Here is a 16,370-nt window from a genome sequence, read left to right as displayed (position 1 = left end):
ATTCTATTCGGAATGAATTAATGCGAATTAATTAATGGTCATTGCTTAGACTAATTAAAGTCTAATTAGTTCACTCTTAATCAAGACTATATAGGACTTATATGACTAGACACTCGCACCTACACACCCTCATTTCTTCATCTTGAGACACCAAAATGTGGAAGAGAGAGATAAGAGGAGTTTGAACACAAATTAAGAGGTTTGCTAGGGAACTTAGATATTTTGGCTTGGAACTTCAAACAATTGATCATCTAGAGCATCATTGACAAGCCTAGGTAAGAATTCAATCCTTAGATTGTACAATTATGATGTGTAGGATATGAACTCTAAAGAATTAAGTTGGTTGATACAAGAATTGAGTTAGAATTGAAGAGAATTGAACCATATCATGCATGCATGTTCATTTCGACACAATTTGAGATTGTTTTCAAAGAATTTCCTCTTGCATGTCCTTACTTTGATCTTATTCTAAGAATTCAACATGTTTTTGAGTTAGATACCTCATTGGATCATGTTTTAAAAGCTTTGAACTTGCACCTTTACATGCATGATATGTAATGATATGTTTTCACAATCTCAAGGTTGAGTTTTAAACAATTGACAAAGCTTTTGGGCTTAATTTTGTGACATGATTTTCAATTCACCTTGTTTTATCAGTTTACTCGTGTTTTCTCAAGTTTTGGGGGCCAAAAGTTGCATTTTGAGACTTTGAATTTGGGTTTTGCAGCTTGGAGGTGAACATGGAAATCCTAGAATTCAACTTCTCTGCTCGAATTACAGATCCTACGTTCGAGTGGCCACCTTTGTTTTTGCATCTCCGCTCGAGCGACCAAAAGTTGGTTCGAGCGTAAAATGCATGCTCCCAGAAGTTCGCATGTTTTGCAGACCGCTCGAGCGACAAGAGTTGTGCTCGAGCGAGAACCTGAATCTCACGCTCGAGCGACCGTCGAGCGTTTTTCGAGCGTGAAAATCACACAACCAATACTTTTGCAGAAGTTTGCAGACTGCTCGAGCGAAGGATGTTGCACTTGAGCGAAACCCCTATTTTCAATCATTTTTGTTAAGTGTTTCCAAATACATTTTAGCATCCTCATTGCATCCTAGGCATTCCCAGGCCAATATTAAGACATAATAATGAGGATAAGAGGTAGAAACACACCAAGATAAGAAAGGTTTAAGTTAATGATTCCGGGTGTGTAATTTAACACGTAACCGTTCAATGTTTGTGTAGGCCACGCGCCGTGAACTGTTGATCCATTGGCTGCTATCAAAGTTATCTGTGCAATAATCTGTAAGCAATAACATAGTAAAGCTATGTTCAACTTATTTATTTTCTGTATATGGAATAAGACCTGTGTTATGAAATGCTATGTTTTACATAATGAATGATTGTCTAGTTTTTGACAAGTACCCGTGGCAACAATTCCGTAGTTCAAGTATGTTATCTATTCCCGGTACTGGAGGTTCCTTCATGGAACTAACAAGTTATTCGTTTTCAGTACTGGGGGTTCCTTCATGGAACTGACAAGTTATCCGTTCCCAATACTGGAGGTTCCTTTATGGAACTGACAAGTATGATCCGTAATGCTTTGTGTATGATTTGTTAGCACTATTGAATGTATCAAGTTTAGTCAAGCATCATGAAGAATGTGAATGTGAATTTGTATTTGATCTGATTTCTGTTATACTTTGAACAAGAATATAAGTACGAATATGTTTTCCGAATCTGATAGGGGATATCATTCATTTAAACCACATTACTCTGTTATTATTCACTGAGCTTTCGCTCACTATTTATATTATGTATGCAGATGAGCAAGCGCATGACTAGGCCTAAGCTGTTGCCTAGGGCTGCAAATGAACGAGCCGAACCAAGCTTTGCTGAGCTCGAGCTCAGCTCGTTTACTTATCGAGCTTGTTTATTAAGCTCGAGCTCGGCTCGGCTTGATAATTTTTTTTAATATTATTTATATTATTATTTATATATATATTTATATATTATTTAATATATAAATAATATATTTATTATATAATTTAAATAAAGATAAACGAGCCGAGCTTATGCGAGCTCGAGCTTGGCTCGTTTATTAAACGAGCCTAATATTCGAGCTTAAACGAGCCGAGCCGAGCCGAGCCGAGCCGAGCTGAGCTTGTTCATGAACAGCTCGGTTCATTTGCAACCCTACTGCTGCTTGGAGATGTTAGAGTCAGCCAGCCACCGTGCCTCTCGGAGAGGTTCCCTTTTGAGATTTCAGGTTTTGTAACTTTGCTACAGATGTTTTTTGTTTTGTTTTGTTTTGCTTATCTGTACATTGGGCTAAGTCCCTTTTTGACTTTATCTGTGTAAATGGGTGACGTAAGACTAATGTGTTTATGACATAACATGGATATATAAGTTTGTTTGAAGATTTCTATCTCATATACGTTAACACAGCTCTATGGACAATGTATATTTCTATATTTGCTTCCGCAGCCCCTTATTATATGATATTGTGGTCAGAGGCCTTTGGTAATCCCTGGATTACTGGCCGATTATGACACTGAACCTATAGGGGCGGGTTTGGGTTGTGACAATAACATAATAACCTCGGGCCCAATGATAACAGAACAGCCTCGGGCCAAATAATAACAAAACAGCCTCAGGCCTAATTCATATGTCATTGCGATCAAATGTCCAACCAGTTTAACCAAAGCACAAGTTGCATAAACCATATCATTCATGGACAAAAATATAAAATTTGTAACTTGCAGCATATTGTGATATTACTATTACTCATAGCGATTCGGTCGCGCAATGGTCCCTTCCGGCGAGGGACCTACACATGGCACACACACAACTTAATAAGCACTTAGTTCTTTTCCAAGTTTCTTTAATGAATTATAATCCGTTCCATTCGTTCCTTTGTTTTCTCTCATGTTTGTACAATACATATGCACATGAGAATAGTTGGAAACCATGTAATTGGAGACCCGGAAGTCAGAAAAAGGAAAGAAAACAAAATCGAAAAAATCAGCCCTCTTGGCCGCACGTGCGGTGGCCTAACTACTCGTGCAGTGGCCTTGGCCGCACGAGCAGGCAAAATTTAGAATCAAAATTGTCCAAAACAGGGTTGGCCGCTCGTGTGGTGGCCCAGGCTGCACGAGTGGTCCGGGTTGAAAATTTCAGTCTGAAAATCTATATCTAGTTCAAGCTTTCCATATGTACTATCAAGACTCAATCCAAGCTATTTCACCTCAAAAACAAGATATATGAGCATAATAAACATGAAATCCAACCTCAAGTAGATCATAACTTATTTTAATTTGGCATATACAATTCTAATTTCAAATGCTTTCACATTTTCATAACATATATATATATACATATAAAAACATGTATACATGAGTCCAAGGCATGCCAAAAACTAAAGATAGCAAGGCAATGGCTCGCAATCTAACTCAAGATAACCCAAAATACAAGAATCTAGCCAACTCAAAAGAGTACATGCTCAATTTCATGAGAGTTGATAAGTTTAGATCATAAACCCAAACCTTAGCTTTCATGAGTGTCAAAGCTTCAATGTAAGACTTGATTCTAACTAATTGGAGAGATATTTCAAGTATTTAAGATGATTAACACTTACCTTGAGCCAAATCTTTGAATCTTCTTGCAACTTTTCAAGCTTTAAGCTTCGAGATTGAGTTCTCTTTTCTCTCTCTCTCTCTCTCTCTCTCTCTCTCTCTCTCTCTCTCTCTTCTCTTCTCTTCTTTTCTTCTCTAAGTCTCCTTCAGGAGATATTTTTTTGTTTTTGTTGAGTCCCCAAGTCCTAACATTAAAGCTCAAGTATACATGTCTACATCTATCTAAGCTTATTGAGTTCAAAATGGAACTTTAATTAGGAAATTAACCAAATAAAGTCAATTAAATCATTACGAATCAAATTTTTACAAAAATTCATATTATGTCCTAAAAATCATACTCATCATAACTGTAAAGTCCATTTCCAGTTATCGCGCCTTTAAGGCTTCCAATTTCAATCCAAAGGTCACAATTTCAACAGATTTTCTCATAACCGACAGATAAAAATGTATAAACATGTAATTCACACATTGAAGCATGTAATTTCATATCAAACATTTAACCACATATATAATCACACATATAAAAGGGAATTAAAGCATAGGAGAGGGTCAGGTTATAACACTCTTTCCCTTTTAAGAAGTTTAGTCCCTCAAACTTATGTTATCTCAAGTTGAAAATAACTCCGGGTACCGTTGTTTCATTTCCTCTTCTCTTTCCCAAGTGGCTTCTTTCCTGTAGTGTTCTTGCCATTCAACTTTCACCGTCAGAATTGTCTTGTTCTATAATTGTTTCACTTGTCGATCCAAAATTTGAATTGGTTTTCCTTCATAGATTAAGTTGTCATCCAAAGAAATCTGTTGGTAATCTATAATATGAGACGGGTCTTGAAGGTAGCCCTGTAACATGGACACATAAAAAACGTTATGTATTTGCTCCATACTTGGTGGAAGAGCAACACAATAAGCCACTGGACCTATTCTTTCCAGAATTTGAAATGGACCAACTTACTGGGGTGCTAATTTCTCTTTCTTGTCAAATCTAGTGTGCCCTTTCATCGAGTGACTTTCACAAAAACATAATTACCAATCTCAAATTCCAAATCTCTTCATCGGTGATCCGCATAACTCTTTTGTCTACTTTGGGCTATTTTCAATCTTTGCTGAATGATTTTAATCTTCTCCGTTGTCAATTGTATAATTTCAGGTCCAAACAATGATCTATTGCCAACTTCAGTCCAACAAACTGGAGAGTGCTATTTCCTTCCGTACAGAGCTTCATATGGAGCCATTTCTATACTTGAGTGGAAACTATTGTTGTATACAAACTCCGCCAACGGTAGATATGTTTCCCAACTCCCTTGGAAAGCCAAGACACACATTCGAAGCATATTCTCCAATGTTTGTATCGTTATCTCTGATTGGCCATCAGTTTGGGGGTGGAATGTTGTACTGAATTTCAACTCTGTTCTTATCGCATCTTGTAAACTCTACCAAAATCTGGAGAAAAATTTCTGATCTCTATCAAATATAATTGAAATTGGAACACCATGTAGCCGCACAATTTCATTCATATACACAGTAGCAAGTTTATCCGTATTATATTGAGTTTTCACAGCCAAGAAATGGGCAGATTTAGTTAATCTATCAACAATAATCCATATGGAATTCGTACCTCAGGGTGTTCGGGGTAAGCCAACAATAAAATCCATAGTCAGATGTTCATATTTCAACTCCAAGATTGGGAGGGTGTAACAACCTCGACCTATAATTAACTGATTAACCATGATTAATTATACCTAATAAGTAATCAAGAAGGAATCCTGAGTTAATTGCATGTGTTTTGTGCTATAAGAGTTTCTATCTGTCTATCGTAGGAATATCTGTTTCTGTTTCTGTTTTGTATTGTCGCGAAATTGACTTGAATTATGTGTTAGTTGGAATTTTTTGAAACTTTATGGTAGGTTTAATTAAAATTTGGTTCGAAACGATTAAATTAGAATAAATTAATACTCATTAGATTAGTGGTAAGCTAATTAATTAATTTCTTTAATCAAGCTTATTTAAGTTCACCTCAATATCTCTTATAGACCTTTGCACTCTCATTTCCTCTTCCTTGAGCCCCAAAAACATGTAGAGAGAGAGAGAGACTAGGGAGAAGTGACCTCAAACAAAGGAATTGCTTGAGAATTTGGAGATTTGGCTAGGAACTTCAATCAATTAATTCTAGAGAGAGCATAGCTGAGCATCTAAGGTTAGAATCTAACCCTTAGTTGTGTAATTGAATTAATTTTGTAAGAATTCTAGTGAAAGAGGTGGAAAGGCATGAGAATGAAGCTATGATTATAGAATTGTAACCCAAATCATGCATGCATGCATATATCATGGCATTTTGAGTAGATTTCTAAAAAATTGTCACATGCATGTGTCTGTCTTGACTTGGTTTTGAGAATTCATCATATTTCTTAACATTTGACATTAATTAATCATGTTTTGGAAAGCCTCAGATCAAAGTAATTTATGCATGTCATGTTCATGGCATATTCATAAATTACAAGTTAGAGTTTTGGTAAATTAACATGTTTTTGGGCCTTGATTTAGTGAGATGATCTTCAAACCATCGTATTTTACAAATTTATAAATGTTTTCTGGAGTTTTGGCCCAAAAAGATGAGTTTTAAGGTGTATGATTTGAGTTTGGAGCTTGGGAGTGCAATTTGGAAATTTCAGATTCCGCATTTCCGCTCGAGCGGCAGAAGCTACGCTCTAGCGACTAGAAATCAGCTCGAGCGTAAAATGCATGCTCCCAGAAGTTTACCATTTTTGCAGACCGCTTGAGCAACGAGAGTTGTGCTCGATCAAGGACTTGAGTCTTACGCTCGAGCGACCGTCGAGTGTCTGTCGAGTGTGGAAATCACACAACCAGTACTTTTTCAAAGTTTGCAGACCGCTCGAGCGAAGGAAGTTGCGCTCGAGTGGGACCCCTATTTTCAATAAGTTTTGTTAAGGGTTCCAAAGCACATTATGGCATCCACATTGCATCCTAGGCATTCCTAGGCCATGATTAAAACTTAATAAGAGTTTAAGACTTAGAAACACACTAAGAATGAAATGAAAGAAGTTAAGTACCAACTGAGCGTGTGTTTCATTATGTATTTCTGTATGTGTGTGTAGGTCACGCACCACAAGTTATCTGATCTGTCTGTTCTGCAAGTGGAGCCATCTGTGAGTAATAACTTTGTAAAGCTATGTTCACGTTAAAGTATTTTCTTATACGATATGACAAGAAATGATCTGCTTTCTGAAATGCTATGTTTTGTATCAATGAATGAATGTCCAATTTTTAACAAGTATGCGTGGCATCCTTAGCACAAGGCCCTTGCTTGGAGGTAATAATATCGTGGTCTACAAACACAAGGCCCTTGCCCGGGGGTAATAATATCATGGTCTACAAGTACAAGGCCCTTGCCCGGGGGTAACAATATCATGGTTTTAAGGCCCTCTCCTGGGGGTAATAATACCATGGCTCAAGTATATTACAAGTTTCCCGGTACCGGAGGTTCCTTATGAAACTAACAAGCATGATAATGCTAATGGATGTACCATATATGATTAAGCATGAACTCTGATTTCCGTATGTAGTTTGAACAAGAATGTGAATATACATCTATTTTTATATGAACTCTGATTTCTGAATCTGTTATGGATATCATTCATTTAAACCCTTTACTCTGTTATTATTCACTAGGCTCTTGCTTACAATTTATTTTATGTATATAGGTGAGCAAGCGTGTGACCAGGCCTAAGCTGTTGCCTGGAGTTTTGGGTCAACCAACCACTGTGCTTCCCAGGGAGGTCCCCTTTTGAAATGTTTAGTTTTGTAACCTTACTACAGATGTTTTTTCTTTGTTTTGCTTATTTGTATATTGGGCTAAATTCCTTTTTGACATTATCTATGTATTTGAGTGACGTAAGACTAATGTATTTATGACGTTACATTTACATATGTAAGTAGTTTTGAGGTTTTCTGTCTCATATACGTTAACACAGCTCTATGGACATTGTATATTTTCTATATCTGCTTCTGTAGCCCCTTATTATATGTCATTCAGTTAAGAGGCCTTTGGTAATCCAAGGATTACTGGATGGTTACGACGCTAAACCTATAGGGACGGGTTTTGGTCGTGACAGAGTGGTATCAGAGCACACGTTATATCGCACACACTAGTTCATATGAGCTATATGGTGTCCTAGAAAAGAAGTAAGGACATTTCATGTGCATATGTGAGTGTGTGAGATTGATTACTGTGACAACTGGATCTGAACATGAATTTAACTTGACCTCACATAAAGTAATAACGCAGCAACAAAGACAACAACCGATGCCTCCGATGCCTTCTCTGGTCCAAGTTGAGTTGGATAATAATGACATCATCAACCTAATGCACAAATTCATGAAAATAAAACCGCCAACTTTCTTGGGTGGTATTGAACTATTGAAAGCGGAGACATGGTTACTTGAAATGGAGAAATTATTTGGAGTGTTCCCCTATACTGAGACTCAGAAGGTTTTATTGGCCACCTATACTCTTAAAGATAAAGCTCGGAGATGGTGGTTATTAATCCGAAATAGTAATAGGAATATGACTTTGGCTCAATTCAATGAGATCTTCTACAACAAGTATTTTCCTCAGTATTTCGAGATCAGAAAGTTTCTAAATTTCAAGAATTGAAGCAAGGCACGATGTCTATAGCCGAGTATGAGGCTAAGTTTACTGAGTTGGCTAGATTTTCTCCTCATATGGTCGACACAGATTATAAGAAGGCCCGAAAATTTGAAGGAAGCTTAAACCTGAACGTGTATGATCGAGTAGGTGTATTGAAATTGCTTACCTATGTGGAAGTGCATGATAGGGCATTGATGGTAGAGGCCATACTAGTAGCAAAGAGACAGACTAATGCTCCAACAACTGAATGGAAAGGAAAAATCTCTAGCCCCAATTTTCGGAAGGGTCGCTCATCTTTTGCAGGCAAAAAGCAAAATATTGGGTCTTCAAGTAGTTCAACCCAAATTAGTGGGTCTATGCCAGTTTGTCCAGAATGTGGAAGGAAGCATAAGGGCATGTGTCACACTGCATCTGGTGCTTGTTTTCGATGCGGCAAGATAGGCCACATGATTAGAGATTGCCTGACAGGCTCAACATGGTTAACCGTCTTGCGGCAAGTTCAGCTGGATCTGCTTCTGCACCAAGAATGAATGTGAGAACCAATACTAGAGGAGAAACTTTGAGACAAGGTCGGGTTTTTGCATTAGTACCTGGGGATGTACAGAATATTGAGTCAGTGGTGTCAGGTATAATCTCTATATGTGTGTTCAGAATGCCTATGCGCTGATTGATTCTGGTTCTATGCATTCATTTGTGTCGCATGCTTTTTCTTAGAAATTAACAAGATCGTCAGAACCTATGAGTTGTTTACTATCTGTGTCTACACCATCTGGGAGTTCTATGATATGTGTTTATGTTTATTCGGCATATGATATTATGATTGGTGATATGACATTGTATGTTGATTTGCTGCCATTGAACATTAATTATTTTGATTGTATTCTGGGTATGGATTGGTTGACTAAATACTGTGCCACCATCGACTGTGTGAGTAAATCTGTAATGTTTAGCCCACCTGGCATGCCTGAGTTTGTTTTTACTAGAAATGGGATAGCTCATCTACCATACTTGATCTCATTTACGAAAGCTAAGAAATTGTTAAGGAAAGGTTGTCAGGGCTACTTGTGTTGTGTGTCGACTGTGTCTTCGGATAGAGATAGTGTGGAAAATATTTCTGTGGCTTGTGAATTTCCTAATGTATTTCCTATTGACCTACCTGGGGAGTTAATTGATAGGGAAATTAAGTTCACCATTGATGTAGTACTCGGGACTCAACCAATTTCTAAACCCCATATAGAATGTCCACTTCTGAATTAAAAGAATTGAAAACTCAACTTCAAGAACTGTTAGATAAGAGGTTTATTCGCCCGAGCACTTCACTTTAGGGTGCTCCAGTGTTATTTGTCAAAAAGAAAGACAGGTCTTTGAGACTATGTACTGACTAACGTGAGTTAAAGAAAGTAACTATCAAGAACAAGTATCCATTATCCTGAATAGATGACCTGTTTGATCAACTTCAAGGAGCACAAGTGTTCTGTAAGATAGATCTTAGATCCAGATATCAACAGCTAAAGGTGAAAGCAGAAGACATTGAGAAAACTTCTTTCCGAACTAGATACGGACATTATGAATTCTTAGTCATGCCATTTGGAGTAACTAATGCACTTGTAGCATTCATGGACTTAATGAATAGAGTGTTTAAACAATTCCTTGATGAGTTTATTGTTGTATTCATAGATGATACATTGATTTATTCTAAAAGCAGGGAAAAACATGAAAATCATCTAAGAATTGCTTTACAGACCCCAAGAGAAAAGAAGTTATATGCCAAATTTTCCAAATGTGAATTTTGGTTTGACAGTGTGGCATTTTTGGGGCATGTAATTAACAAGGATCGTATCTCCGTTGACCTACAGAAAATTGAAGTAATTGTGGACTAGCCTAGACCGACAAATGTGTCAGAAGTTCAAAGTTTTCTGAGGCTTGCAGGCTATTATCGCAGATTTGTAAAAGATTTTTCCAAACTTGCTTTGCCACTCACTCAATTGACACAGAAAGCTACACCATTTTCTTGGACTGATCAAAGAGAGACTTCCTTCCAAGAGTTAAAGACCAGGTTAGTAACTGCACCAATTTTGACTTTGCTTAGGGTACTGATGGATTTCAAATTTACAGCGATGCTTCCTACAAAGGCTTAGGGTGTGTGTTAATGCAAAATGGAAGAGTGATTGCTTATGCTTCTCGACAACTTCGCCCTCATGAAAAGAATTATCCAACCCATGATCTTGAATTAGTAGTTGTAGTATTTGTTTTGAAAATTTGGTGACATTATCTATACGGTGTAACTTATGAAGTGTACACTAATCATAAAAGCCTTAAATATTTCTTCACCTAAAAGGAGTTGAACATGAGACAGAGACAATGGCTTGAGTTGATCAAGGATTACGACTTGCAAATTTTGTACCATTCGGAAAAAGCCAATATCGTTGCAGATGCCTTAAGCCGGAAATCCATGGGTAATTTATCATGTTTTCTCACCAGTCAAAAATAGTTAATATGTGATCTAGAAAGGAATGAGATTGAAATTGTACTGCATGGACAAGGCAGGATCTTAGCTAGCATTTCTGCTCAACCTACAATCATTGAAGAGATTAAAGAGAAACAAGATGAAGATGAGTTCTTGAAGAAAATTTTTGATGAAATTGACCCAAAACCGAGACCCGGGTTAGTGATTGAAAATGATGTGTTAAAATTTCAGAAAAGACTTTGTGTACCGGATTGTTTTGATTTAAGGAAACGTATTATGACCGAGGCTCACAATTCAAAATTTGCTATGCATCTGGGGAATACAAAGATGTACCATGATTTGAAACAAAATTTCTCGTGGCTGGGAATGAAGAAAAGCATCGCTGACTTTGTAGCTAGATGTTTGTACTACCAACAAGTTAAAGCTAAACATCAACGACCTAGTGAATTGCTACAACCGTTTCCAATACCGGAATGGAAATGGGAACATGTTACAATGGACGCCATTGCGGGATTACCTCGCTCTCCCCGAGGTATGGACTCTATCTGGGTAATTGTTGATCGTTTGACTAAATAAGCACATTTCTTACCGGTCAAATCTTTGTATAATGCGGATAAGTTGGCTAACTTGTACATTAATGAGATTGTGAGATTACATGGCGTGCCAGTATCTGTTGTATCTGACAGAGATTCGAAGTTCACGTCGAGGTTTTGGCAAAGTTTACAACAGGCTTTGGGACTTGAACCGCGACTGAGTAGTGCCTACCATCCACAGACAGACGGTCAATCTAAACGAAGTAATCAGACTTTAGAAGATATGTTATGGATGTGTGCCCTAGATATCCAAGGAAATTGGGAGACCTACTTACCGTTGACTGAGTTTGTGTATAACAACAGCTACCATTCGAGTATCGGTGTGGCTTTGTATGAAGTTTTGTATGGTAGGAAGTGCTGATCTCCGATTTGTTGGGCTAAGGTAGGGGAAAGATCGTTGTTTAGGGTTAGAACTTGTGCAAGAAACAACCGAAAAAGTGAAATTAATTCATCAACGTCTGAAAACTGCACAGAGCTGTCAAAAAAGTTATGTCGACATCTGAAGGCGTGATAGAGAATATGAAGTTGGAGATCATGTATTTATCAAAGCGACTCCAATGAAAGGTCAGACACGGTTTGGAGTGAAGGGTAAGTTAGCACTGAGATATGTTGGGCCTTATGGAATCATTGAGAAAATTAACCCGGTATCGAGTAGCCTTGCCTCCAATCATGGAAAATATGCATAATGTCTTTCATGTTTCAATGCTTCGGGACTATTTGAGGGATCCATTCTATGTTATTGAGCCGACACATATACTTTTGTAGAATGATTATATGTATGAAAAACAGCCAATTCAAATCGTTAACCAAAGAATCAAAACATTGAGGAACAAGGAAATTCCATTAGTGAAACTTGATTGGCAGAATCATGGAGGAACTTATGCTACATGGGAAACGGAAGAAGATATGATGAAGAGATATCCATATTTGTTTCCGTTGAACCCAACATTTTTCCAAAATGAAGGTAATTCGAGTTTGAAGGACTAAACTTTTTACGTGGGAAGGCTGTAACAACCCCGACCTATGATTAACTGATTAACCATGATTAATTATGCCTAATACGTAATCAAGAAGAAATCCTGAGTTAATTGCATGTGTTATGTGCTATATGAGTTTCTATCTGTCTATCATAGGAATATCTATTTCTGTTTTGTATTGTGAATTGAAGACTTTATTGGCATCCGATCGCGAAATTGACTTGAATTACGTGTTAATTGTAATTTTTTGGAACTTTATGATAGGTTTAATTAAAATTCGGTTCGGAACGATTAAATTAGAATAAATTAATGCTCATTAGATTAGTGGTAAGCTAATTAATTAATTCCTTTACTCAAGCCTATTTAAGGCCACCTTAATATCTCTTATAGACCTTTGCATTCTCATTTCCTCTTGCTTGAGCCCCAAAAACGTGTAGCGAGAGAGACTAGGGAGAAGTGATTTCAAACAAAGGAATTGCTTGAGAATTTGGAGATTTGGCTAGGAACTTCAATCAATTAACTCTAAAGAGAGCATAGTTAAGAATTTAAGGTAAGAATCCAACCCTTAGTTGTGTAGTTGGATTAGTTTTGTAAGAATTCTAGTGAAAAAGGTGGAAAGATATGAGAATGAAGCTAGGATTATAGAATTGTAACCCAAATCATGCATTCATCCATATATCATGGCATTTTGAGTAGATTTCTAAGGAATTGTCACATGCATGTGTCTATCTTGACTTGGTTTTGAGAATTCATCACATTTCTTACCATTTGACCTTAATTAATCATGTTTTGGAAAGCCTTAGTTCAAAGTAATTCAAGCATGTCATGTTCATGGCATATTCATAAATTACAAGTTAGAGTTTTGATCAATTAACGTGCTTTTGGGCCTTGATTTAGTGAGATGATCTTCAAACCTTGGTATTTTACAAATTTCTAAATGTTTTTTAGAGTTTTGGCCCAAAAAGATGAGTTTTAAGGTGTATGATTTGAGTTTGGAGCTTGGGAGTGCAATTTGGAAATTTCAGATTCTGCACTTCTGCTCGAGTGGTAGAAGCTACGCTCGAGCTACCACTCTGTGATCTTACATTTCCGCTCGAGCGACCAGAAGTCAGCTCGAGCGTGAAATGCATGCTCCCAGAAGTTTACCATTTTTGCAAACCGGTCGAGTGACAAGAGTTGCGCTTGAGCGAGGACCTAAGTCTCACGCTCGAGCGACCGTCAAGCGTGGAAATCACACAACCAGTACTTTTTCAAAGTTTGTAGACCGCTCGAGCGAAGGAAGTTGCGCTCAAGTGGGACCTCTGTTTTCAGCAAGTTTTGTTAAGGGTTCCAAAGTGCATTTTGGCATCCACATTGCATCCTAGGTATTCCTAGGCCATGATTAAGACTCAATAAGAGGTTAAGACTTGGAAACACGGTAAGAATGAAATGAAATAAGTTAAGTACCAGCTGAGCGTGTGTTTCATTATGTGTTTCTGCTATGTGTGTGTAGGTCACGCACCACAAGTTATCTGATTTGTCTGTTTTGCAAGTAGAGTCATCTGTGAGTAATAACATTGTAAAGCTATGTTCACGTTAAAGTATTTTTTTATACGATATGACAAGAAATGATTTGCTTTCTGAAATGCTATGTTCTATAGCAATGAATGAATGTCCAATTTATAGCAAGTATGTATAGCATCCTTAGCACAAGGCCCTTGCCTAGGGGTAATAATACTGTGGTCTACAAGCACAAGGCCCTTGCCCGAGGGTAATAATACCGTGGTCTACAAGTACAAGGCCCTTGCCCGGGGGTAACAATACTGTGGTTTCAAGGCCCTTTCCCGGGGGTAATAATACCGTGGCTCAAGTATATTACAAGTTTTCTGGTACTGGAGGTTCCTTATAGAACTAACAAGCATGATAATGCTAATGGATGTATCATGTATGAGTAAGCATAAACTCTGATTTTCATATGTAGTTTGAACAAGAATATGAACATATATCTGTTTTTTTATATAAGCTCTGATTTTTGAATCTGTTATAGATATCATTCATTTAAACCCTTTACTCTGTTATTATTCACTGGGCTCCCGCTCACTATTTATTTTATGTATGTAGGTGAGCAAGCGCATGGCCAGGCCTAAGCTGCTGCTTGGAGTTTTGGGTTAGCCAGCCACTGTGCCTCCCGGGGAGGTTCCCTTTTGAAATGTTTAGTTTTGTAACCTTGCTATCGATGTTTTTGCTTTGTTTTGCTTATCTGTACCTTAGGCTAAGTTCCCTTTTGGCATTATATGTGTATTTGAGTGACGTAAGACTAATGTATTTATGACGTCACATATACATATATAGGTAGTTTTGAGGTTTTTTGTATCATATACGTTAACACAGCTCTATAGACATTGTATATTTTCTATAGCTGCTTCCACAACCCCTTATTATATATTATTCAGTTAAGAGGTCTTTGGTAATCGAAGGATTACTGTCGGTAACGACGCTAAACCTATAGGGGCGGGTTTGGGTCGTGACAGAGGGGTTGAAGTAAACCCGTTCATCATTGATGCTCCGCTTTTACTTGCTGACATTGCAAACATTTCGAAACAAACTTTGCAATTTCTTTTTTCATACTTGGCCACCAAAAATTTTACTTCAGGTCTTGGTACATTTTAGTATTGTCAGGATATAGTGAAAACTTAGATTTATGTGCTTCCTCCATAATCCTTCTCTTATTTTTGGAACATTTGGAATACACAATCTACCTTTAAATTTCAACACTAAATTTTCAAGAATGAACCCGGGCCTTGGCTTTGTTTTTATTTCATCACAATTTTTCTTTAGGAACTCATCTTCCATTTGTTTTTGTTTGATTTCTTCAACAAGTGTCGGTTAAGCTGACATTGCTACTAAAACTGCATCTTGCCCATATAGCACAATTTCCATATCCATTCTTTCCAGTTCAAATAGTAACTCTTTTTGCCCTATGAGTAAACTTGCCAAGTTCTCCATAACTTTTCTGCTGAGACCATCTGCAACTGTATTAGCTTTGCCAGGGTGATAATGGATTTGCAGGTCGTAATCTTTAATCAGCTCTAACCATCGTCTTTGCCGCATATTTAACTCCTTTTGGGTAAAGAAGTACTTTAAGCTCTTATGGTTGGTATAAACCTCATATGTGGTACCATACTATCATGACCCAAACCCGTCCCTATGGATTTAGCATCGCAACCGGCCAGTAATCCGTGATTACTGAAGGCCTGCATAACAGTAATGACAGTAATACAGAGTAAAGGGACTGGCGGAAGTCAAACAGTAAATAAAAGATGTCCAATGAGCTGTGACAATCTGAATGCAAAAAGACTTTTATAAACAAGCCACATTCATAACCAAAACATATATGCATACGTCAAAAACACAAACATCCATGTCAGGGACCAAATCCCTAACTATAACTGTACCGTCAAGTCTTAAACACTTATTACAAATCAGAGACAAAATGGTGAAACCGAGACACCCCAAAACAACCGTGGCTTGAACACATTCGAAACCTCGAGGTGAGGCACGGTAGTTGGCTTGACAAAACAAGAGCTAAACTTGACGCTCCTAGCATCGATCCGGTGCCTGGACACCTACATATAAATATAAACAATGAGCTAAAGCCCAGTGAATAACATATGCGTAAAGGGGTTGAGAATAAATGTCCTTTCATTAATTAAAGCAGTTATTTGTATCAGTAAATCAGTTATTCAATCAGTGGCTCATCTTTCATGCCATATCAGTCATTTAGAAATCATAATGGTCATACATGGTACGTCCAATAGCAAAACAGTACAGTAGGTCTTAACAGACCGAACAGTTAGTTGATGGCCATCAAAACAGTAAACAATAGTAGTTTCAAACATTGGAACTGACAGAGATCTCTGTAACAGTAAATTGCTATGGATGCCACGAATACAGTTTATAAACAGGACAAACATTCATTCAGTAAGTAATGTCATTTCAAAAAGCAGTAGAATCAGTCGTTCAGAAATAGTTGTAATTGAACATATCTTTACAACATTGTTACTCACAGA

The sequence above is a fragment of the Camellia sinensis genome, chromosome 6 (assembly GCF_055761805.1).
Source record: "Camellia sinensis isolate YWXY chromosome 6, ASM5576180v1, whole genome shotgun sequence".
NCBI lineage: Eukaryota > Viridiplantae > Streptophyta > Magnoliopsida > Ericales > Theaceae > Camellia > Camellia sinensis.
Note: the sequence above shows the minus strand (reverse complement) of the source record.